This window comes from Lactuca serriola, chromosome 3, assembly GCF_051521515.1.
Source record: "Lactuca serriola cultivar US96UC23 chromosome 3, Lser_US96UC23_V15, whole genome shotgun sequence".
NCBI lineage: Eukaryota > Viridiplantae > Streptophyta > Magnoliopsida > Asterales > Asteraceae > Lactuca > Lactuca serriola.
In genome coordinates this window covers 194,222,278-194,246,281 of record NC_136410.1, presented here as the reverse complement: position 1 = coordinate 194,246,281, position 24,004 = coordinate 194,222,278, and positions in this window count along the sequence as shown.

The following is a 24,004-nucleotide window of genomic DNA, read 5'->3' as shown; positions in this document are numbered from 1 at the left end:
CATAGAGCCAGCCAGAGTGCTATGGCGGCCTCTTCCGAGCAAGCAAGAGGGGGAAAAAACAAACGAAAATTCTGGAGCATCCATAAGAACCAACCAACCCAAGATTCCTCTAAGAAGCAACAGATCGTAGCAGTCCATGCCACAACCACCCATGCTACTCCGGTTCTCCTGAGGCAATACGTCGGAAAATTCCCAAGATGCAACAAGTGAAATTTTCAACACACCAGCCCTTGTCGGCATATGCACTGCAACAACTGCAATAGGAAGGAGCATACAGCTCACTTATGCAAGGCACTTGCACAACCAATCAATCCAGGCGCCAACACTGGGATAGGCCGAGCCTGCTACGGCTGCGGTGAGACGAGGCACTTCAAAAGAGACTGCCCGAAGTTGAGGAACGCCAATGCGGGTGGCGTGGGAAGGGTCCTATCCATAAGACACGGGGAAGCAATAGAAGACCCCACGGTGGTTGCCAGTACGCTTCTTCTCAATAACTCTTATGCTAGCATACTATTCGATAGTGGAGCAGAGAGGAGTTTCGTTAGTCACCAATTCAAACACTTACTTAAGCGAAATCCGCAATCACTAAAAGATATATATACCATGGAAATGGAAAATGGAAAGATAGAAAACACTAGCAACATTTATGCACGGTGTACACTCACTCTAGATAACCATTCATTTGAAATCGATCTAATGCCTATTTCAATAAAAAGCTTCGACGTCATTATTGGCATGGATTGGCTGAGTTCAAATCGTGCTGACATCCTGTGTTATGATAGGGCCATTCGCCTTAATCTGCCAAATGGAAAAACTCTCATCATCTATGGCGACAAACCTAATTCGAACCTACAAATCATCTCTTGCGTCAAGGCCCAAAAGTATCTCCGCAAGGAATACTGTGCCTTCCTAGCCCATGTAGTAGATAAGAAACAAGAGATAAAAGATATCAAGGACATTCCGAAGGTCTGCAATTTCCCCGACGTATTTCCCGAAGACCTTCCCGGAGTGCCGCATGCGTGACAATTCGAATTCCGAATCGATCTAATCCTTGGTGCTACCCCCATAGCCAAAGCACCAACCGCCTCGCACTAGCCGAAATGCAGGAACTTTCCAGCCAACTGAACGAATTTTTGAGCAAGGGATTCATCAGACCAAGCTTCTCACCTTGGGGAGCTCCGGTCTTATTCGTAAATAAAAAGGATGGATCATTCCGCATGTGCATCAATTATCGCGAACTAAATAAACTCACTATAAAAAACAGATACCCCTTACCCCGAATCGATGACATATTCTACCAACTCCAAGGGTCGAGTTATTTTTCCAAGATTGATCTAAGGTCAGGCTATCACCAACTGCAGGTCCAAGAGGAGGATGTTCCGAAGATTGCATTCCAGACTCGCTACGGTCACTATGAGTTTATAGTGATGCCCTTTGGGTTGACGAATGCAAGTACAGTATTCATAGACCTGATGAATCGGGTTTGTCGACCATACTTAGACAATATCATGATTGTCTTCATAGACGACATCCTGGTCTACTCATGAAGTGTGGCAACCCGAAATTTCCATTATGTACGAACATTATAAAGTCAATAGAAGCTAGACCAGTTACAGAGAATTTCAGACTTTTCCGAATAAGTTTGAGTATTTCAGGGTTTAAATTTTAGGAGATATCAGGAGAGTGGAGGCACATGGGTTTGTGAAACTCGAGTATTTCAAAACCTTATGATATTAGAGTTCATTTCCAGAATAATAATATTTTCGGCCAAAAATCCCAAGACTATAAATAGAATTCTTAACCAAATTATTTCATTAGTTACATTTCAACTAGAGAAAAGCCATTTTGTCTCTCACGGATCTTTGGGTTTTCATCCCAAATCATGAGTACTCTTCCCTAGTTGTTATATAATGCTTATGATGTGCTTAATAACATAGATTACATAGCAAAACTATGAGATTCGGGAGTTTACCGCCCAAGAACGTTCTTGGAGAGTAAACTCCTATATGAGGCTTAAATGCTACCTAGTCTTTTCTTCATGTTAAGTAAAGAACTTAGGCTTGTATATAAGTGTATTTAAGACTAGAAAACATTCAAGAACACCAAGATTTAGGTGTTCACGGCCCAAGAAGTTCTTGGACCGTGAACTCCAAAAACAAAGGCCAAAGAATGCCTAAACCACTCCTAAAGCCTTGGACATTAGCCTAGAATTATTCCTAGCTAATTTGTGGACCTTAAAACATCATAAAACCCTCCCAAAGAGAGATTACGGCCGTAATCTCTAAGGGAAAAGGTTCTTTCGCCGTGAACATCAAAAGGGGGTACCAAAGTGTGCCTAATACCTTCATTAGCCTTAGATAATTTTCTAGAACTTTTCCTAAATGAGTTTGGGACTTGAAAGCACAAAAAGATCCACTTCCATATGAGTTTACGGAAGTAAACTCAAAAGGAAATGGCCTTAGGGCCGTAAACTCCTAAAAGGAGTGTCTTAATGCCCTAAACTAGTCCAAGGATTTAACCACCAAGTAGAATTGCTTCTAAGAATCAAGTACCACTTCAAAACAAATAATGTCAATATGTTTGAGAGCTTACGACCGTAAACTCAAGGGTTTACAACCGTAAACTCCTTGTGTGGAGTTTATTGAAGAGTAAACACATATATAAGGTGTTTTGGAACCCCAAACCCCTTTAGCCTTGTCCCACAACAACTTAGATGCAACCCTTAGGACTTATAACACTTATACAAAATGTTTTTGATGTTCTAGAGTGTCCCAACTTAATTTATTAGTTATTATTTGGCTAATTAGTTATATATATGTTCATTATATGATAACTACGCTCGTGCGTGTGTACAAGTCTCCGTTTGCCACCTAGCACAGTATCCGACACTTCAATCAAATCCACTCACCACAAGTGAGTTCATACCCCTTTAATTAACCTTTGAAGTACTTTTAAATGTTTTAAATGCTTTTATGGGGGGGGGGGGAATACAAGTTGAGTAATTATAGTTATTACATCAATCACATGTGATTAATAACTACAAAACCAATGATTTTATTTCCATTCAAATTGTTTATCAAACTGTTTTACTTCAAACTACTTTACAAACTCTTTTACTTATCAAATACTTTTACTTGAACCTTGTTATACTTATAATAAATTGCATGCCCGTATATGTATAGTTATATATACAATGTTTAAAAGGCTTTGGAAGGCCATCCGCCCTGTTTCCTTTTCCTCGATTTGGATGTGGTCTGGTGGGATATCAGGTAGTCGTCCGAAGGTCGTTTCAATATTGATTATATATCATGTGTACATATATAGACATAAAAGTGCCTCTATATTCATGCGTACTAGTTACATCGTTAGTAAGCTAGCATCGGGGTAGCACAGGATCATACTTATACTATTGCTAGATCAATGAGTCGGTTCATTCATGAGTCAATACTTATTACTATGAGAACATATATGTTACATTACTATGAGTACATATACAACTATACTCGGAGAAGAACATATACAACTATACTAGAAAGAGAACATATGCATGAATTAGTTAACATAATTGTGATCCACTGTATCAGAGCATGCCTTAAATGTCATGGACCGAGTTGTAGCCAGAGTCTCTTGGAGGGAGAGCGTGAGTTTTCGTATAGATCTATATAGGATTGACTAGCCTACACCTTGCTGCTAGCTATAGCCGGACCTACAGGTCTGCGGGTGCCAAACGTCATTTCTTTTACGACCATACTTATGTCGTTGTTACCAGTCAATAGTATGGTGCAATTAATCACATAATACCTTAATATAAATCCAGTTTAAGGTAGTTAGTATAGCAGTAGTTCCTATAAAACAACACTACAGTACTACAATAATTTACCCTTTACTTATATTTAGTGATTATTTCACTTAAACATTAATGTACAAACTATATTTTGTTAATGATAGTTACACTTGGGAAATTACACACTTTTACAACAAACGAACATACGAAACAGTTAAGCCTTGGTAGATGGCTACTTTAATAGAAAATATAGGTTTTTCTAGGAGATTCAAACTTTTACAAACACTTACAAACAATTACATACCTTTTACAAACTCATACCTAAAACCATGATCAAACGTTTTGATAAGAAACACCAACACTAAAATACTTATGAACTCACCAGCTTAATGCTGATAAACTCTTTCAAAATAACTTGTATTCTCAGGCCGACAGTAGGCAGGTACCGCGGCCATGCTTTTGAGAAGATGGAGCACATCCAAGACTCATATTATTATTTTGATTTACATTTTGGTGTCTATAACTATATAGAACACAATTGTATTAAAATTATATATTTAATGCAATGGATGATGTTGTTTGCTTATTTACTGTTATACTGTGTTCTGATACTTTACATGATGTCCTCCGCCCCAGAACGTTTCCGCCGTTCTTGGTTTTGGGGTATGACAGATTGGTATCAGAGCATTGTTTATAGTGAATTGAGTATATCAACCCATAAAAGATATACTAACTATAAACCCATTTGGGATTAAAACACTCTGACCAAGAGTCTATACTTTAGATATTAAAATATTTAATTAAAAATACTAGTCTGCATTCATACTAAAATTAGTGTCACAATGACAAGAACAAAAGTATTACGATTGTTAAATATCACAAGTGAGCTCGGGGATGTATGGTCAGACCTGGGAATGGCATAGCATGATCAACTATGATGGTCCAAGGAGTGATTAGCATATGCCCTAGAATGGTTGTGATATGTTAACAAGTCTAAAAACTTACCAACAATACCACAAAGAGATTAGTAGAACCTAAACTTAAAATACTATAGGTGTATTTTGTGCTACTACTAGCTACTTATATACTATATTCTTATACCTCCCTTCTCGCGTAGATTTAAATGGCTGGATTCCATCATGGCGACCCGTACTTCCCAAATGAAGGCAATGTCGGGTGGATCGAAGAAGAGCCCGAAGATGAGCATCCAATCCCTTTGGATGATCACCTCACAGAAGGCTTTTCTAATGGATCTGAATCTGAGCCTGAAGTCAACAACCTACCGCTAGTAGGTCAAGCCCCGAACAACAACCCTCGACCAGCTTTCCCAGGTCCCACTCCCTTGTAGGCAACCAACTTGAATCGCTGGAGTGACGAACAGGGTCAACCCTTACCATACTTTGGGGACCGAAGTTTTTACAACCTTAGTGAAGGTGGCTCTGCAGACCGAGCTCTGTCCGTCATTATCTGCAGAATAGCTCGTAATGTTGAGCAAGGTCGAGCAGCCATCGACAGGGTCATGGATATTGATGCCAACTCTGGTGTCAACACAGGCCACATCCGCCGTCTTGAAGGAGACATGGAACGGACCAGGAGAACCAATGAAACCCTACAACAACAACTGGCTGCCTCCCGAGCTGAAGTCATGAAACTTCGAGCTCGTCAGAGGGCTCATGAGCAAAACCTTCAAGAGGTGGTTCGTCAAGTGGCAGACCTCAGGGTTCGCCCGAGGAATTCCCATCGCCGTTAGAAGATGCCTAGTACATCTTTGTGTTTTGGTTATGGAATAGCCTCTAATATCTGTGCTCTAAGTAGCACTTGTTTGTAAAATATTCCTAACTTTTAGTACTCTAATTAAGAATCTAGGAACTGTCAAACTTTCCGTATGGTATGATGTAAGACCTCCTGTTAGGTCGATTTTCCCTGAACTTATTACATCAGTAATACCAGTAATATTGACAACTATCTAATCTGTGGGAAAATCTGTACACTTATATTTTCCTACTATTCTTTCCTATTGTGATCTCAATTCGTATGCTCATTCAACCGTTGGACTATGGCTATTTAGTCCATGTGTCATTCTCACCTCGTTTACAATTGACCATGGTTTTTGTTTGTATAAACTAATAGCTGAAAGATGCCTCCGCGCAAGTTAACAAGGCGAAACCCTGCACCTCCACCACCACCTCATCCCCCGGTTATTGATATTGCAGCCCTGAATGCTGCCGTAGCTGCAGCAGTGGCAACCGCCATGGCTCAGTACCACTCTTCTGATGCCAGCAGAGGTGGAACTCCGGTGGAATCAGTTCCTGTTGAAACCCCTGTGCGCTCGAGAGAGTGCTACTACAAGGATTTCACCAACTGCAAGCCGAAGTCCTTTCATGGAACCGGCGGAGTCATTGCCCAATGGTTCGAGAAGACTGAATCAGTCTTCAAAATCTGTTCACGCCCTGCTGCGAGCGAAGTCAAATATGCCGCATGCACCTTTGAAGGAAAGGCCCTGACGTGGTGGAACGGCCACGTTAAAGCGCTAACTCTAGTAGTGGCGAATGACATGCGTTGGGAAACCCTGAAGGACCTCATGATTGAGGAATATTGCCCGAGGGGAGAAATCCAGAAATTGGAGCAAGACCTTTGGAGCCTAACCATGAAGGGCACCAACGTGGTCGCATATACCGCCAGATTCAGCGAACTGGTGGCCCTCTACCCTAATATGGTTCCTACTGAAGGGAAAAAGATCGAAAGGTACATATGGGGGATAGTGCCTCCGTATCAGGGGAATGTCCTATCATCAAACCCCGCTACCTTCGACAGTGCCAAACGACTGGCACAACGACTCATTGACCATGTAGTCAAAACCCCTGCAACAACAACCACCCTAGCCATCCCGGAACCCTACAAACCCACTGATACTAAGCGGAAGCTCTGGGACGACAAGAAGAAGAAGCAGCGAGTTGCCAAAAAGCAGCGAATTGTGGCAGTGCATGCCGCAACAACCCCTGCTGCTGCTGCTGCTCCGGTGGGGCAGTATGCTGGAAATTTGCCTAAGTGTGGCAAATGCAATTACCACCACAACGGCCCCTGCCGTGAAATGCAGTGCACTAACTGCAACAGGAAAGGACACACCGTCCGTTTCTATAAATCCCCGGCGAGGCCGATCACCCAAGTCCCCGGCTCTGGCGTGAGCCAGACCTAATATGGATGTGTCGAGGCGGGCCACTATAAGAGGGACTGCCCCAAAGCGAAGAAAGCTGGCGGAGCAGGGACAGCACTAGCAATAAGCCATGGGGAAGCAGTTGCTGACCCGACGGTGGTGACTGGTACGTTCCTCCTCGATAAGTCCTATGCATGCATTTTGTTTGATAGTGGAGCGGAGCGAAGCTTCGTGAACCACAAAATTGTTCGCATGCTTAAACAACAACCTCACACACTTAAAGAAAAATTCACAGTAGAAATGGCTAATGGAAAAACAGAAAGCACGAATAGCATATACATAGGTTGTACCCTAACTCTAGATAACCATTCATTCCCAATCGACCTTATGCCGATCTCAATTAAAAGCTTTGACGTTATCATCGGCATGGATTGGTTAAGTCTTCATCGCGCCGACATCATGTGCTAGGAGAAAGCAGTCCGTCTAAACCTCCCGTCTAACGATACTCTTATCGTCTACGGTGACAAACCCGGCGCGAGTCTTCGTATTATATCGAGTATTCAAGCACAGAAGTATCTATGTAAAGAATACCATGCATTCCTTGCTCACGTCGTCGATACGAGCCTCGAAACGAAGGAACTAAAGAACATTCCACTAGTGAGCGACTTTCCCGACATCTTCCCAGAAGAGCTACCAGGATTACCTCCGCAACGATAGGTCGAGTTCAGAATCGACTTAGTCCCAGGAGCTACCCCGGTAGCCAAGTCGCCCTACCGATTAGCACCAGCAGAGATGCAGGAACTATCTGGTCTACTTAACGAACTGCTCAACAAGGGCTTTATAAGACCAAGTTTCTCACCTTGGGGAGCACCGGTCTTGTTCGTTAAGAAGAAAGACGGATCATTCCGTATGTGTATCGACTATAGAGAACTCAACAAGCTAACAGTCAATAATCGTTACCCTCTGCCTCGCATAGAAGATTTGTTTGACCAACTGCAAGGGGAGAACTACTTTTCCAAAATTGATCTAAGATCCAGATATCACCAGCTACGAGTGCTAGAGGAGGATGTTCCGAAGAAAGCCTTCCGAACTCGTTACAGACACTACGAGTTCGTGGTGATGTCATTCGGATTGACCAATGCGCCTACAGTCTTCATGGATCTGATGAATAGAGTATGCCGACCTTACTTGGATCAGTTCATCATTGTATTCATTGATGACATCCTGATCTACTCCCGAAGTAAGGAAGAGCATGGTGATCATCTGCGACAAGTTCTAGGAACCTTACGAGCGGAGAAGTTCTATGCGAAGTTCTTTAAATGTGAATTTTAGATCCGAAGAGTCGAATTCTTAGGACACGTGGTAAGCGAAGAGGGAATCCACGTGGACCCATCCAAATTTATGGCCATTGAGAACTGGTCAGCACCGAAGACACCTACAAAAATTCGTCAATTTCTAGGTTTCGCTGGCTACTACCGCAGATTCATACAGAACTTCTCCCGAATAGCGAAACCTCTTACAACACTGACCCAGAAAGGCGTGGCCTTTGACTGGGAAGAGAAACAGGAGAGAACGTTCCAAACTCTCAAGCGAGCCTTGTGCACCGCACCAATATTATCCCTCCCCGAAGGAATAGAAGACTTCGTAGTCTATTGCGATGCATCGAATCAAGGGCTCGGGTGTGTTCTGATGCAGCTAGGTAAGGTCATCGCCTACGCCTCGAGACAATTGAAGACACACGAAGTTAACTACACGACCCACGATCTTGAGCTAGGAGCAGTGGTGTTTGCTCTGAAGATCTGGAGACATTACTTGTACGAAATGAAAAGCACTATCTTTACCGACCACAAGAGTTTACAACACATATTCGATCAGAAGGAGCTCAACATGAGACAACGACGATGGGTCGAGCTACTCAGTGACTACGAATGCGATATTCGTTATCATCCGTGTAAAGCCAACATAGTAGTAGACGCCCTAAGTCGGAAGGAATATTCTGGTCGCAGGATCAAGTCATCAACAATGACCATCCATTCACACTTGTCTAAGCAAATTTAGGCGGCCCAACTTGAAGCCATGAAACTTGAACATGTGGCGAGTGAATCCCTCAGAGGAATGGATAAGAATTTAGAAGCCAACGGTGGCGAAGCCTTATATTTCATGAACCGAATCTGGACACTGAAGCATGGTGGTTTCCGAGACTTGGTCATGACCGAGGCGCACAACACTCGGTATTCCGTCCACCCAAGTTCGGATAAGATGTATCTGGATCTTAAAAAGCTATACTGGTGGCCTAATATGAAAGCAGAGATTGCTACCTTCGTAAGCAAATGCCTTGCTTGCGCAAAGGTTAAGGTTGAATACCAGAAGCCCTCCGGTTTACTACAACAACCAGAGATTCCAGAATGGAAGTGGGAGCGGATTAATATGGATTTCATAACCAAGTTGCCCAAGACAACGGGTGGACTTGATACCATATGGGTCATCGTCGATAGATTGACCAAGTCTGCACACTTCCTGCCTATCAATGAAACTAACAAGATGAAGAAGCATACGAGAACATACATTAGGGAGATCGTACGACTACATGGTGTACCTATATCCATTATCTCCGATAGAGATAGTAGGTTCACCTCAAGATTCTGGCAATCGCTACAACACTCCCTGGGAACAAGGCTGGACATGAGCACAACTTACCATCCACAGACCGACGGACAAAGTGAGAGGACCATCCAAACACTGGAAGATATGTTGAGAGCCTGTGTGATCGACTTTGGAAAGGCATGGGATACCCACTTACCCCTTGTCGAGTTTTCCTATAATAACAGTTATCACACGAGCATCAAGGGTGCTCCATTTGAAGCCCTCTATGGCCGAAAGTGCAGATCCCCTCTGTGCTGGGCTGAAGTGGGTGATACCCAATGAGCTAGGGGCAAGTTTCTAACAGTACTCTCACAGGTCCGGAAATCATTCGGGAAACGACAGAGAAGATCGTTCAGATCCGTGAACGATTGAAAGCCTCTAGAGACTGACAGAAGAGCTACGCTGATAAGCAAAGGAAACCTTTGGAATTCCAAGTGGGGGACCGAGTCCTTCTCAAAGTCTCACCTTGGAAGGGCTTGATACGCTTAGGTAAGCGTGGGAAGCTTAATCCGAGGTTGTAACATCCCAGAATGTCAAGATTAAAGTTGAAGGGCTAAAAGAGTAAATTGGAAAGGGCAACTCGGCGAGTCCACGAGTGGACTTGGCGAGTAGGGTCGCGATTTTGGTCGCGTGTTAAGTGGCCGACTCGGCGAGTCGGCGGCTGGACTCGGCGAGTAGGCGCTGAGTGGAGAAAACCCTAATTTCGGAGGATGAGCCCTATATATAGGACATTATACCCTCTCCCCAGCCTCCTTACCTTCCCTTAAGTCCAGAAAACCCTAGAAACGCGATAGTGAAGGATTGGAGTGCAATTGAACCTTGGAAAAGAGATTTGGAGGAAGATCTTGGAGAGTTAGGAGGCTTGGAGCAAGGGGCTTTTCTTATATTCGGATTTCATTGCTGTTGGGGCTTCCTTTTGAGGTATAATCTCGTTCTTGGGCTGTCATTCTTCTAGATTTATGATTCTTGGAATGTATGGGAGGTTTAGCTTCTGGTATCTTGAGTTTGAAGAGTGGATATGAGGTTGCTACCTCAGATCTGGAGTGAAGGAGGTCTTAAGTCCATTAAAGTCCCTGTTCTTGAGTGATTAGTGAAGCCATCATGTCCCAAACCCTAGCCCTAAAGTGTAAAATGCCTAGATCTCTTTGTATTCACGTAAAGTTTGCCATTTTACGTGATGGATGGGTTGTAGGAGGCTAGATCTACGTTTTGGATCAATTTCATGGCCTGGAAGGTTCTGTTTGGGATGAGATCTAGAGGCACTCGGTGAGTCACAAAGGTGTACTCGGCGAGTTGCTTGAAGATGGTCTGGAACTCGGCGAGTTGGAAGAACAACTCGGCGAGTAGGTTGAATATAGCCTTAGACTCGGCGAGTCTGTTCTTGGACTCGACGAGTCTGGTCGTGAGGTCCAAGTTTCTTCTGGTTGAGTTGTGACTCGGTGAGTCAAGGGATGACTCGGTGAGTCGAGTGAGAAAGGACTCAGAGTTGCTGGACTCGGCGAGTCTTGGGGTGACTCGGCGAGTTAAGTTGCGGTTGGGGGGAAGTTCTATGTATGTGGACTCGGCGAGCCATGGGTTGACTCGACGAGTAGAGTCAGTCAGGGGTTGGCATTGGCCAAGGGTTGACCAGTTATTTTCCAAGGGCATTTTGGTAATTGTTGGATATTGTTTTGAGTTCAGTGTCTTGGTGTTGGCCAGTGTTGGAGATCGTATCAGTGGTTGGAGTAGCTTGGGTTTATCTGTTCAGTCGGCAATTTTCAAGGTGAGTTATCCTCACTATATCAATAGGGTCTAAGGCACCAAGGTCGGCCCTTTATCGGATTGAGATGCGGGTATTTGTTGTTATGATATTGCCTTGATATGTTGCATCCTAGTAGCTAGGATGGTATATGTTAGAGACCTGGTTGAGGTCGGTATCCTGAGATGTAGGGTGATGCTATGCTAGTGACCGGTTAGGTCGGTATCCTGGTTAGGATGATGATATGTTATGTGATCTGTTTGATTGGTTTGTTGACTGTGAATTGTTATATGATTGTATGTTTATGTGCGCATGGTTGTTTGGATTGGAGTTGGGTTGACGCGGGTCCTGCTTTGTGCTGTAGGCCAAGATACCCAGGGCGGACCGGTTGTCTCGAAGGCCCAACGAGCGGTATGGATAGGCTGTAGGCCCTAAGAGGGCGGACCAGACATGCCGAGGCTCGGAGAGTGGACCAGGCCGACTGAAGGCCCGGTGCGGGCGAACCAGTCATCCTGTAGACTCAGAGAGTAGACCAGGTGGATTGAAGGCCCGATGTGGGCGGACCAATCACACTGCAGACTCGATGTATATGGCTAGACTCGGGGGGTGGACCAGGTGAACTGTTGGCCGGTGCGGCGGACCAGTCACACAGTAGACCCGAAGTGCATGGTTGTTCTGTGATTGGATATGATATGGCATGTTATGCGTGTATGGTATATGTGGTTGGTATTTTGGGGATATCTCACTAAGATTTCAGGCTTACAGTTGTGGTTTTATGTTTTTCAGGTTCTTCAGGAGATTGTGGCAAGGCGAAGGCGTGATCGTACCGCTCCTCATGTTTTTGTTGTGATTCTGGGAATACTTTAATTTAATTGTATTGAAAACCTTTTTGTAATGATTTAATGAAATCGGGTTGTTTTTGAAAAGTTTAAATTGGTTGGGATCTTTTGGTCGTTACAGAGGTACATAGGGCCTTTCGAGATTCTCGCAAAAATCGGCCCTGTAGCTTACAAACTCAATCTGCCCGATGAACTTCGTAACGTACATGCTACATTCCACGTATCTAACTTGAAAAAGTGTCTGTCCGACGAGACTCTTGTAATCCCACTCGACGAGATCGAGATCAACGAGAGCCTCAATTTCGTGGAAGAACCGGTAGAGATTATGGACCGTGAGGTCAAGTAGACGAAGCAAAGCCATATCTCGATCGTGAAGTTTCGCTGGAACGCCAAGCGAGGACCGGAATTCACTTGGGAGCGTGAGGATCAGATGAAACTGAAATATCCTCGTCTTTTTACTTAGTTATTTGTAACTACTTATTTGCTTAAACTCTAATTTCGGGATGAAATTCCTTCTAAGGAGGGGATGATGTGACAACCCGAAATTTCCATTCTGTACGAACATTATCAAGTCAATAGAAGCTAGACCAGTTAAAGTGAATTTCAGACTTTTCCGAATAAGTTTGAGTATTTCAGGGTTTACATTTAAGGAGATATCAGGAGAGTGGAGGCACATGGGTTTGTGAAACTCGAGTATTTCAAAACCTTATGATATTAGAGTTCATTTCCAGAATAATAATATTTTCGGCCAAAAATCCCAGGACTATAAATAGAATTCTTAACCAAATTATTTCATTAGTTACATTTCCAACTAGAGAAAAGCCATTTTCTCTCTCACAGATCTTCGGGTTTTCATCCCAAATCGTGAGTACTCTTCCCTAGTTGTTATATATGATGGGTTTTGGCTATAAGAACATCATATGTGCTCATAAAAACCCTAAAGCTTGGATCTAGGTTTCTCTATTGTACATGCAAGTTATCCAAGACTATAAACCCTAATTCTAGCATGCAAGTAATCATATTAACATAAGAATAGGTTTAAGATATTACCTTGATTGTTATGTAGCAATAACAATCCCAAATCTCCTTGTATTGACTTTAGAAAGCTTAGAGTCACACATGTCACTCCTCTAATGGTTCACAAACACCATAAGCAAGAGGATGAAGAGGAGAGAGGAAGAAGGCTGCTCTAAAACGTCTACAAACCCTAGAAGGAGTCATGTCCACGTTTTTAGGTCATAAGGGATCCATATATATATATATATATATATATATATATATATATATATATATATATAGGAGGCTATTAGGGTTATCTAATAAGGAAACCCAAATTTGGATGCTTAAGCCCTAAGCAACCCATGGATCGCTTTCCTTAAGGCCTTGGACGATTTCCTTATGGGCTTCCCCATAGAATTCGTCCACTCCTTAATATAAGGCAATCCATGGACCAAATTGCAATTATCTTATAATTACAATTCCAGTCCCTTAAGTTTAATTAATCTCTTTTAGTCACAAAACTAATTACCAATTAATTCTTGACTAATATTAATTAAACAATATGATTTCTCCTTTAATATATTATTCTCATAATATATTAATAAATCATATTTAATCCTTTCTCTCCATAATTCATCCTATCAAGTTGCTTTAGTGAAGGCAACCCAAAAGGACCATGCACCATCGGGTCAAGTACATACCAAAATAGTTATGGACTTAGACACTAATCCAACAATATAATTCTTATGATGTGCTTAATAACATAGATTATATAGCAAAACTGTGAGATTCGGTAGTTTACCGCCCAAGAACGTTCTTGGATAGTAAACTCCTATATGAGGCTTAAATGCTACCTAGTCTTTTCCCCATGTTAAGTAATGAACTTAGGCTTGTATATAAGTGTATTTAAGACTAGAAAACATTCAAGAACAGCAAGATTTAGGTGTTCACAGCCCAAGAAGTTCTTGGACCGTGAACTCCAAAAACAAAGGACAAAGAGTGCCTAAACCACTCCTAAAGCCTTGGACATTAGCCTAGAGTTATTCCTAGCTAATTTGTGGACCTTAAAACCTCATAAACCCCTCCCAAAGATAGATTACGGCCGTAATCTCTAAGGGAAAAGGTTCTTTCGCCGTGAACATCAAAAAGGGGTACCAAACTGTGCCTAATACCTTCATTAGCCTTAGATAATTTTCTAGAACCTTTCCTAAATGAGTTTGGGACTTGAAAGCACGAACAGATCCACTTCCATATGATTTTACGGCAGTAAACTCAAAAGGAAATGGACTTAGGGCCGTAAACTCCTAAAAGGGGTGTCTTAATGCCCTAAACTAGTCCAAGGATTTAACCACCAAGTAGAATTGCTTCTAGGAATCAAGTAACACTTCAAAACAAATAATGTCAATATGTTTGAGAGCTTACGGCCGTAAACTCAAGGTTTTACGACCGTAAACTCCTTGTGTGGAGTTTATTGAAGAGTAAACACATATATAAGTTGTTTTGGAACCCCAAACCCCTTTAGCCTTGTCCCACAACAACTTAGATGCAACCCTTAGGACTTATAACACTTATACAAAGTGTTTTCATGTTCTAGAGTGTCCCAACTTAATTTATTAGTTATTATTTGGCTAATTAGTTATATATATGTTCTTTATATGATAACTACGCTCGTGCGTGTGTACAAGTCTCCGTTTGCCACCTAGAACAGTATCCGACACTTCAATCAAATCCACTCACCACAAGTGAGTTCATACCCCTTTAATTAACCTTTGAAATACTTTTAAATGTTTTAAATGCTTTTATGGGGCGGGGGTGGGAATACAAGTTGAATAATTATAGTTATTACATCAATCACATGTGATTAATAACTACAAAACCAATGATTTTATTTCCATTCAAATTGTTTATCAAACTATTTTACTTCAAACTACTTTACAAACTCTTTTACTTATCAAATACTTTTACTTAAACCTTGTTATGCTTATAATAAATTGCATGCCTGCATATGTATAGTTATATAAACAATGTTTAAAAGGCTTAGGAAGGCCGTCCGCCCTGTTTCCTTTTCCTCGATTTGGATGTGGTCTGGTGGGATATCGGGTAGTCGTCCGAAGGTCGTTTCAATATTGATTATATATCATGTGTACATATATAGACATAAAAGTGCCTCTATATTCATGCGTACTAGTTACATCATTAGTAAGCTACCATCGGGGTAGCACAGGGTCATACTTATACTATTGCTAGATCAATGAGTCAGTTCATTCATGAGTCAATACTTATTACTATGAGAACATATACGTTACATTACTATGAGTACATATACAACTATAATAGGAGAAGAACATATACAACTATACTAGTAAGAGAACATATACAACTATACTAGAAAGAGAACATATACATGAATAAGTTAACATAATTATGATCCACTGTATCGGAGCATGCCTTAAATGTCATGGCCCGAGTTGTAGCCAGAGTCTCTTGGAGGGAGAGCATGAGTTTGCGTATAGGTCTATACTGGATTGACTATCCTACACCTTGCTGCTAGCTACAGCCAAACCTGCAGGTATGCAGGTGCCAAACGTCATTTCTTTTATGACCATACTTATGTCGTTGTTACCAGTCAATAGTATGGTGCAATTAATCACATAATACCTTAATATAAATCTGGTTTAAGGTAGTTAGTACAATAGTAGTTCCTATAAAACAACACTACAGTACTACAATAATTTACCCTTTACATATATTTAGTGATTATTTCACTTAAACATTAATGTACAAACTATATTTTGTTAATGATAGTTACACTTGGGAAATTACACCCTTTTACAACAAACGAACATACGGAATAGTTAAGCCTTGGTAGAAGGCTACTTTAATAGAAAATATAGGTTTTTCTAGGAGATTCAAACTTTTACAAACACTTACAAACATTTACATACCTTTTAAAAACTCATACCTAAAACCATGTTCAAACGTTTTGATAACAAACACCGACACTAAAATACTTATGAACTCACCAGCTTAATGCTGATAAACTCTTTCAAAATAACTTGTATTCTCAAGTCGACAGTAGATAGGTACCGAGGCCATGCTTTTGAGAAGATGGATCACATCCAATACTCATCTTATTATTTTGATTTACATTTTGGTGTCTATAACTGTACAAAACACAATTGTATAAAAATTATATATTTAATGCAATGGATGATGTTGTTTGCTTATTTACTGTTATATTGTGTTGTGATACTTTACATGACGTCCTCCGCCCCAGAACGTTTCCGCCGTTCTTGGTTTTGGGGTGTGACATGAAGCAAGGGGGAGCACCGCCTGCATCTACGACAAGTATTAGAGACACTAAGGGTAGAGAAGTTGTATGCAAAATTCTCAAAGTGCGAATTTTGGATTCGAAAAGTGGGCTTCCTCGGCCATCTGGTTAGCAAGGAAGGAATACATGTGGACCCCTCAAAGATCAAGGTAATCGAGACCTGGTCCACACCTCGAACACCAAACGAGATCCAACAATTCATGGGACTTGCGGGGTACTACCGCAGGTTCATACAGAACTTCTCCAGGATCGCCAAACCGCTTATCACTCTGACCGAAAAGAGTGTGGCGTTCAACTGGGGAGAGAGCCTAGAAACCGCATTCCAAAAGCTGAAGCAAGCTCTGTGCAACGCTCCAATCTTATCTCTTCCGTGGGGAACTGAAGACTTTATGGTTTATTGCGATGCCTCAAATCAAGGTCTTTGATGTGTGCTCATGCAGAGAGGAAAGGTCATCGCCTACGCTTCAAGGAAACTCAAGACACATGAAGTTAACTACACTACTCATGACCTCGAACTAGGAGCAGTGGTGTTCACTCTGTAGATCTGGAGACACTACCTCTACCGCACGAAATGCACAATCTTCACCGATCATAAGGGCCTTGAGCATATCCTCAATTAGAAGGAGCTCAACATGAGAATAAGGCGATGCGTGAAACTACTAAATGATTATGAATGCGAAATTCGTTATCATCTGGGCAAAGCCAATGTAGTAGCAGACGCACTAAGCAGAAAAGAATACTCGGACCATCGAGTAAGATCATTAACCATGACAATCCATTCACATCTAACCACGCAAATCAAGGAAGCACAACTAGAAGCCTTGAAACCAGAGAATGCGATAGGTGAAAACTTAAGAGGAATGGATAAGAAGCTAGAGGTTATGGGTAACGGAGCATATTACCTCATGAACCAATTCTGTGTACCAAAGTTCGATTGGTTTAGAGACGTCGTCATGACCGAGGCGCACAAAACTCGCTATTCCATACACCCCGGTTCAGATAAGATGTATCTGGACCTTAAGAAGTTGTATTGGTGGCCGAACATGAAGGTCAAGATCGCTACATTTGTGAGCAAGTGTTTAACTTGCGCCAAAGTTAAGATTGAATATCAAAAGCCTTCGGGTTTACTACAGCAACCCGAGGTACCCGTGTGGAAGTGGGAACAAATCACAATGGATTTCATCACCAAGTTACCCAAAACAACGGATGGTCTTCGCACCATTTGGGTAATTGTTGACAAATTAACCAAATCCGCACACTTCCTGCCTGTAAAGGAGTCCGACAAAATGGAGAAATTAACTAGAACGTACATCAAAGAGGTTGTACGATTACATGGCATGCCAATGTCCATCATCTCTGACCGGGATAGTAGATTCACTTCATGATTATGGCAGTTCTTGCAGAAATCTATGGGAACTAGGCTCGTCATGAGAACTACGTACCATGTAACGCCCGTAGATCCGGGCTAGTAAATTTAGAGACGATAAGCGTCAAAAATGACTTTTTTACGGAAGATTATTTAGAAGGAGTAATATAAACTAAGTTGTAGTATATGTTACAAGGATTCCGTACATATAAAGAACACCGGAATCCGAGTTATAACGAAGAAGTTATGACCTGTCGAAGTTTCGCAACAAAACCAACACGACACAGCGCGATATAAATAGTGAATTTATGTTAGAGCGATATTTGGCCTTAGAGATCTAAATGAAAGTCGTAGAATATGTTAAACCGAGAGCGTGCATAAAAATAACGTCCAAATCTGACTTCGTATGAGGAAGTTATGATATTTCGAAGTTTCGACTCAATGGTATGCAGCCCAAAGTTCGAATATGAGATCGAGTGTTTTATAGCCAAAACAATCGACACGAGAATTGAAGATCTCGTCAATAGTAGTCCAACGGTAAAAATACAGACGAAAACGGAGTTCAGATGAAGGAGTTATGAATTTCTAGCGGAGTTTTCCTGTCTCGGCCTACTAAAAATAATATAATAAAAATAGTCAAAATTAGCCGACGGAGTCTAAATGAAAGTTGTAGATCTTGGTTTTAACTATGTGTCGATATAAAGAACGTCGAAAACGGAGTTCGTATGCGAAAGTTATGAATTTCTGAAGTTTGGGGTGCGAAACCCCAAGACTGTTAGAGACCACGACGTGAAATCAGTGGTCACGGCGTGGCATGTCTTCCGATGCCTCCTGGAGTCTGCCAGACCCAACTTGCGATGACGTATGCAGTGATGATCAAGCCCACAACATGGAAAATGAGAAATTTTCCCTATAAATAGATTTGAAGGGGCAGTTGTTTGTGGTTGCCAAATCTCTTCTCTCTCACCCGTATTACATCGATTTACATGCAAAGAAGTACCCCCAAAGCCCCAGTATCATCTCGAGACCCGAAGTGAGTCCTGAAGCCCGAAGATCCCGAGAAGAAAAAAGTTTCAGAGCCGAAGCTCTATCCGCGAGAAACCCGGTGTGTGAAGATATCCCGGTTTCACAGAAGAGCTACTACATGGAGAGTCGTAGTGTTTTCCGATAATCGTATTATCAAGTGAGTGTATAGTTCCTTTCATAAACACGATTTTAATACAGTATTGTTTGAATGTATTAATTATATGTTTTGAGTGAGAGTATAGTTACTTTCTTCTAAGACATAAATATGAAGTATTTTCTATGAAATACGTGCTATGTGTTTATATATTGTTGTTTATTTGAGATGAGTGTGGTATGGATTTTTTTTATATAGTTTTTAAATGAGTTAAACTATATATGTATTTATATCTACAAATATGTTGGGTATAACAAGGGTAGATGATATAGTTGGTGTGTGATGAAAGATGGTATGAGTGAACCTTGGCAGCTATTGTCTTAGTGCCTAATAAAGAACCTTGGCAGCTATTGTCTTAGTGCCTAACAAAGAACCCTGGTAGCTATTGTCTTAGCGCCTAACAAAGAACCTTGGTATTTATGGATTTAGTACCGTATATATGAACCTTTAGTACCGTATAGATAAACCTTGGTGACTATGGAGTTAGCGCCTATTGTATAAACCTTGGTGACTATGGAGTTAGCGCCTATTGTATAAACCTTGGTGACTATGGAATTAGCGCCTATTGTATAAACCTTGGTGACTGTGGAGTTAGTGCCTATTGTATAAACCTTGGTGACTATGGAGTTAGCGCATGTTAAGTGAACCTTGGTGACTATGGAGTTAGCGCCTGATAGCTATGGATTTAGTACTTGAGAGATAAATGTTGGTAACTATGGAGTTAGTACCTGATAGATAAACTTTGGCAGCAATGGACTTCGTGTCAATTCCTTAGTTCAATCCTTAGGAATGAATGAAGGAAGGATAGTTGATTCTTAGGGTAAAAACTTAAGAAATAAAGAAGATAATGGGGATGGGTAATTGGGTTGATTGTTTGATGATTAAATGTAATAATTATATTATTGTGGGTTGAAAACCCTATATGCTCACTAGGCTCCCAAGCCTGACCCACTTAGTTTTTTTTGTATCCCAGGTAATGGCACAAGAGCATAAGTTGGTTGACATGACGAGAGATTTTGGATGATAGATCAGCAGTTATAAATAATTGTTGTAAGGTCTATTTTATACTGTTTATGCTTTTGGTCTGTATCGGAACATGACATCCCGAGATTTTATTATTTAATGAAAAGTACATTCTCTTTGAGAAATGTTTTGATAAAGTTTATCATATCTTGTTTGGGAACAAATTTCACAACTATTTTCTTTAAAAGATTACTCTGGTTTATAAATGTCACACCCCAAAACCGGAACGGCGGAAACGTTCTGGGGTGGATGACGTCATGTCAAGTATCACAACACATGCATATAGTAATCAAAGTACAACAAAACATTACATTAATAGTAATAATTTTACATGGTTACATTACATAGTATGAAAGTAATACAAGCAACAAAATATATAAAGTGCAGCAAGGTACTTAAGCCATCTTCATCAGCAGCTCCGGGGATGTACCTGCCTAATTGCTGACCTGAGATTACAAGTTATTTCAAAAGTGAGTATCAGCATTTTTACAAATGCTGGTGAGTTCATAAGTATTTAGTGTCATTTAGTCAAATAACTTTAATAAGTAGTAGTTTAAGTGTTTTCGTTGCTTCAGTGTTCTTTCCAGAAAATCCTATATTTTCTTTAATTAAAGCAGCCTTCTACCAAGACTGTTTCAGTGTATTGTGGTAAGAGGTAGTTTTCCCTTAATTGCTATTTTTATCAAAATACTGAATTTGATTAAAGAAAGCAGGAGACATCAGGGAATAATATATGCCTCAGCAGTGAGGACTGCTGACTAAGGCAAAGAATCATAGACTCCAGGAGGGTATCGAATTAACGACACGCCTGGTTCAGTCTAACAAAGGGGAGACATAGACCCCAGAAGGTACCAAATGAAAGGTACAGCTGGTAAGGTCTAAAACAGTGAATATTGACCGAAGACGATACTAAATGAAAAGTACATCTCGCAGGGTCAAAACAAAGACTACAGACCTCAGACAGTATCCAATGAAAGATACAGCTAGCAAGGTTGAAACAGAGACTATAGACCTCAGACAGTATCAAATGAAAGATACAGCTAGCAAGGTTGAAACAGAGACTATAGACCCCAGACAGTATCAAATGAAAGATACAGCTAGCAAGGTCGAAACAGTGTGACTCTGAAAAGTGACATCAGCATACAGTATAAATTGCTGACGAAATACCGTTACCTTAAAGCCATGAATTATAAGGCAACCCAGGATACTCGTAACCATACTGACTAGAGTTCCAGACGCCCTACAAGCATCTATATAATGTGACATTTGTCACCCCTTGGATTGGTGAGCCGTGGACTGTAGCTAACAGTCAGGGTGCGGGGGTGTCAATCCCGTATAGGCCTATACACATAATGTCCGCTCTCCCTACAGGAGACTCTGGTTACCAACTAGACGACGGAGAAGGCCGCGTCCCGAAGATGCATCCCAAATAGAGGATAGTGTTTTTCTAGAGGGGAGTGGGTTTCTAATGTAAGTGATATTCTAGAGGTAAACACTTTCAACAGTGGGTAGTGTGTTTCTAAAGTAAGTGTAGATTGGAGGTAGAGATTCTTAACTGACTTGCCTAGAAAATTTCCTGTATGTCCATACTCATATACATAGTATTTAACTAATGAACCAAACGACCTTCGGACGGCTACCCGATCCCACCAGACCACATCTCAACGAAGAAAAGGAAATAGGGCCGACGAGCCTTCCTAAGTCTTTCAATCATTACTTATATATACCTATATAAGCACAGACATACATCTAATTATGACTAAGTGCGTCTTAAGTAGAAGTGATCCTTGTGAAGTAGTAGCGCCTAATAAGTGAAGTAAAAGCGTTCGCAAGTGAAGTAGAAGTGTCGCACAAGTATAAGCGTATCATGAAGTAGAGGCGACAATAAGTGAAGCGAAGGCGTATCAAGTATAAGTGAAGTAGAGTTGTTATCAAGTGTAAGCGAAGAAGAATCATATCACAAAGTAAGAGCGTGAATAAGTATAAGCGTCATCAGGTATAAGCGACTATCAGTATAAGTGGAAGCATTACAGAGTAGGAATATGGAATAAGTATAAGTGAATCAGCAATAACTTCAAATAAAAATATATGTAAAAAGGAATCTTAATGAAAAGCCTTTATGAATAGAAAATTTCACACTTAGTATTCATTTGTAAAATATGCTTGAAAATCTTGGGAAAATCTTTCACAAACCAGTTTAGAATGAATTTAGTTTAAAAGGGTATAAGTAAAAGTTTGAAACAATTGAAAAGCGTTATAGCGTCCTACTCGGTAAAAACAGTGTCTAGTGGCAAAATCTTGTGCATGTGGGTTATCAATCACATGTGATTGATATGATAACTGGCATGTTTAACTTGTAATCCCCCCCTATAAAAACATTTAAAGCATTTAAAAGGTTCATTCAGGGGTATGAACTCACCTGGTGTAAGTAGGTCCGACGAAAGTGTCGTTTAGGCGTTCGGGGTCACGCAAGGACTTGAACACACACAAGGACCTATTTTAACATATGATAACATATGTTCACATACAATTAGCACATAATATACTAATTAAACAATTATACACACTCAAAGGAGTGGAAAACACTTTTGGTTGAGTGTTTGGGGTCCCGGGTAGCGTTTAAGGGTGCTAAGGGTCTCCTATCAGCTGTGGGACTTTGCTATACTCACATATCTAGTGTGTAAAGGGGTTTAAAGCATCAATATGGACCAAACAAGGAGTTTACGGCCCAACCTAAGGGAGTTTACGGCCGTAAACTCCCAAGGTCATATTCTTGGGTGTTTGATGCTTCTAGCTTGTTCCTTGATTTATTCTAAGCACTTTTCCCAAAAGGCATGATTGGATTTGAGGCTTCTAAGGGTATGTTATAGGAGTTTACGGCCTAGGAACTCTCCCAAGGGAGTTTACGGCCGTAAACTCTCAATCTTTGAGTTTAGTGAAGTTTTAAGCCCCTATTGCCTTCCTAGAATTTCCTTATGAAGTTTGATGCCATTTTGGGTGATTAAAACAATCATTTGAGGGGGTTTTGGGGAGTTTACGGCCTAGATAAATGCTTGGGCCGTAAACTCCAAGAAATCCCTCATTTTCTTGGGTTTAAGTCCTTAGATCCCCTCCTAGTATTTTATGGTAATTGTCTAAGGCCATTAGGGGGGCAAAACCACACTTTTGGGCATGATTTAGGGAGTTTACGGCCTTGAATATGTCTGGGCCGTAAACTCCTTTCTTTAATTCATTTTGGAGTGTTTCAAGGGTCTAAACTCAAGAGGATAAGTCCCTAAATTATGTAATAAGCCCTAGGATGAGTTTGGTGCACATTTGGGACCATGACTTGTGGAGTTTACGGCCTAAGCATGTGCTTGGGCCGTAAACTCTGATTTGAGTCCTAAATCCATGCATTTTAGTGTTTAAGCACCCCTAGACTATATCCCTTAATAGATTCTAAGCTTATGGTCAAGTTTAAAGGCATATTTAGCACCTTTTTAGGGGTTTACGACCCTAGGATGTTCCTGTGCCATAAACTCCTTATCCTATTCCTTCTTGGATGGTTTTTGGGCTTTAAACATAAATCAATACGCTTAGAATAAGCTAGGGTAAGCGGACTTACAATTTGGAAGCGTTTGGTTGCGAATTCGGGGCGAAAACGGGTCTAGAGAGAGAGTATAGAGAGAGAGTGTAAAAAGTCTCCAATGGACTCCACTCACCCATATATAGGTTTCACAGTCGGGGCTCAGTGAAATTTTACCCGATACTGCCGTTAAACGGGGCTTTTGGTTGCACCCGATTTAGTGGTCGTAATAATAAAACTTGACATTTTCCAAATGAATGAAAATGTGTGTCCTGTGTTTTTATTTCCTTTTATCACGACTTAACGGCATGTTAAAGGTAATCAAATGGAATGTTTATTAAATTGATGCCCTCTAATTAACGGAACTTTTATACAGTGGAAT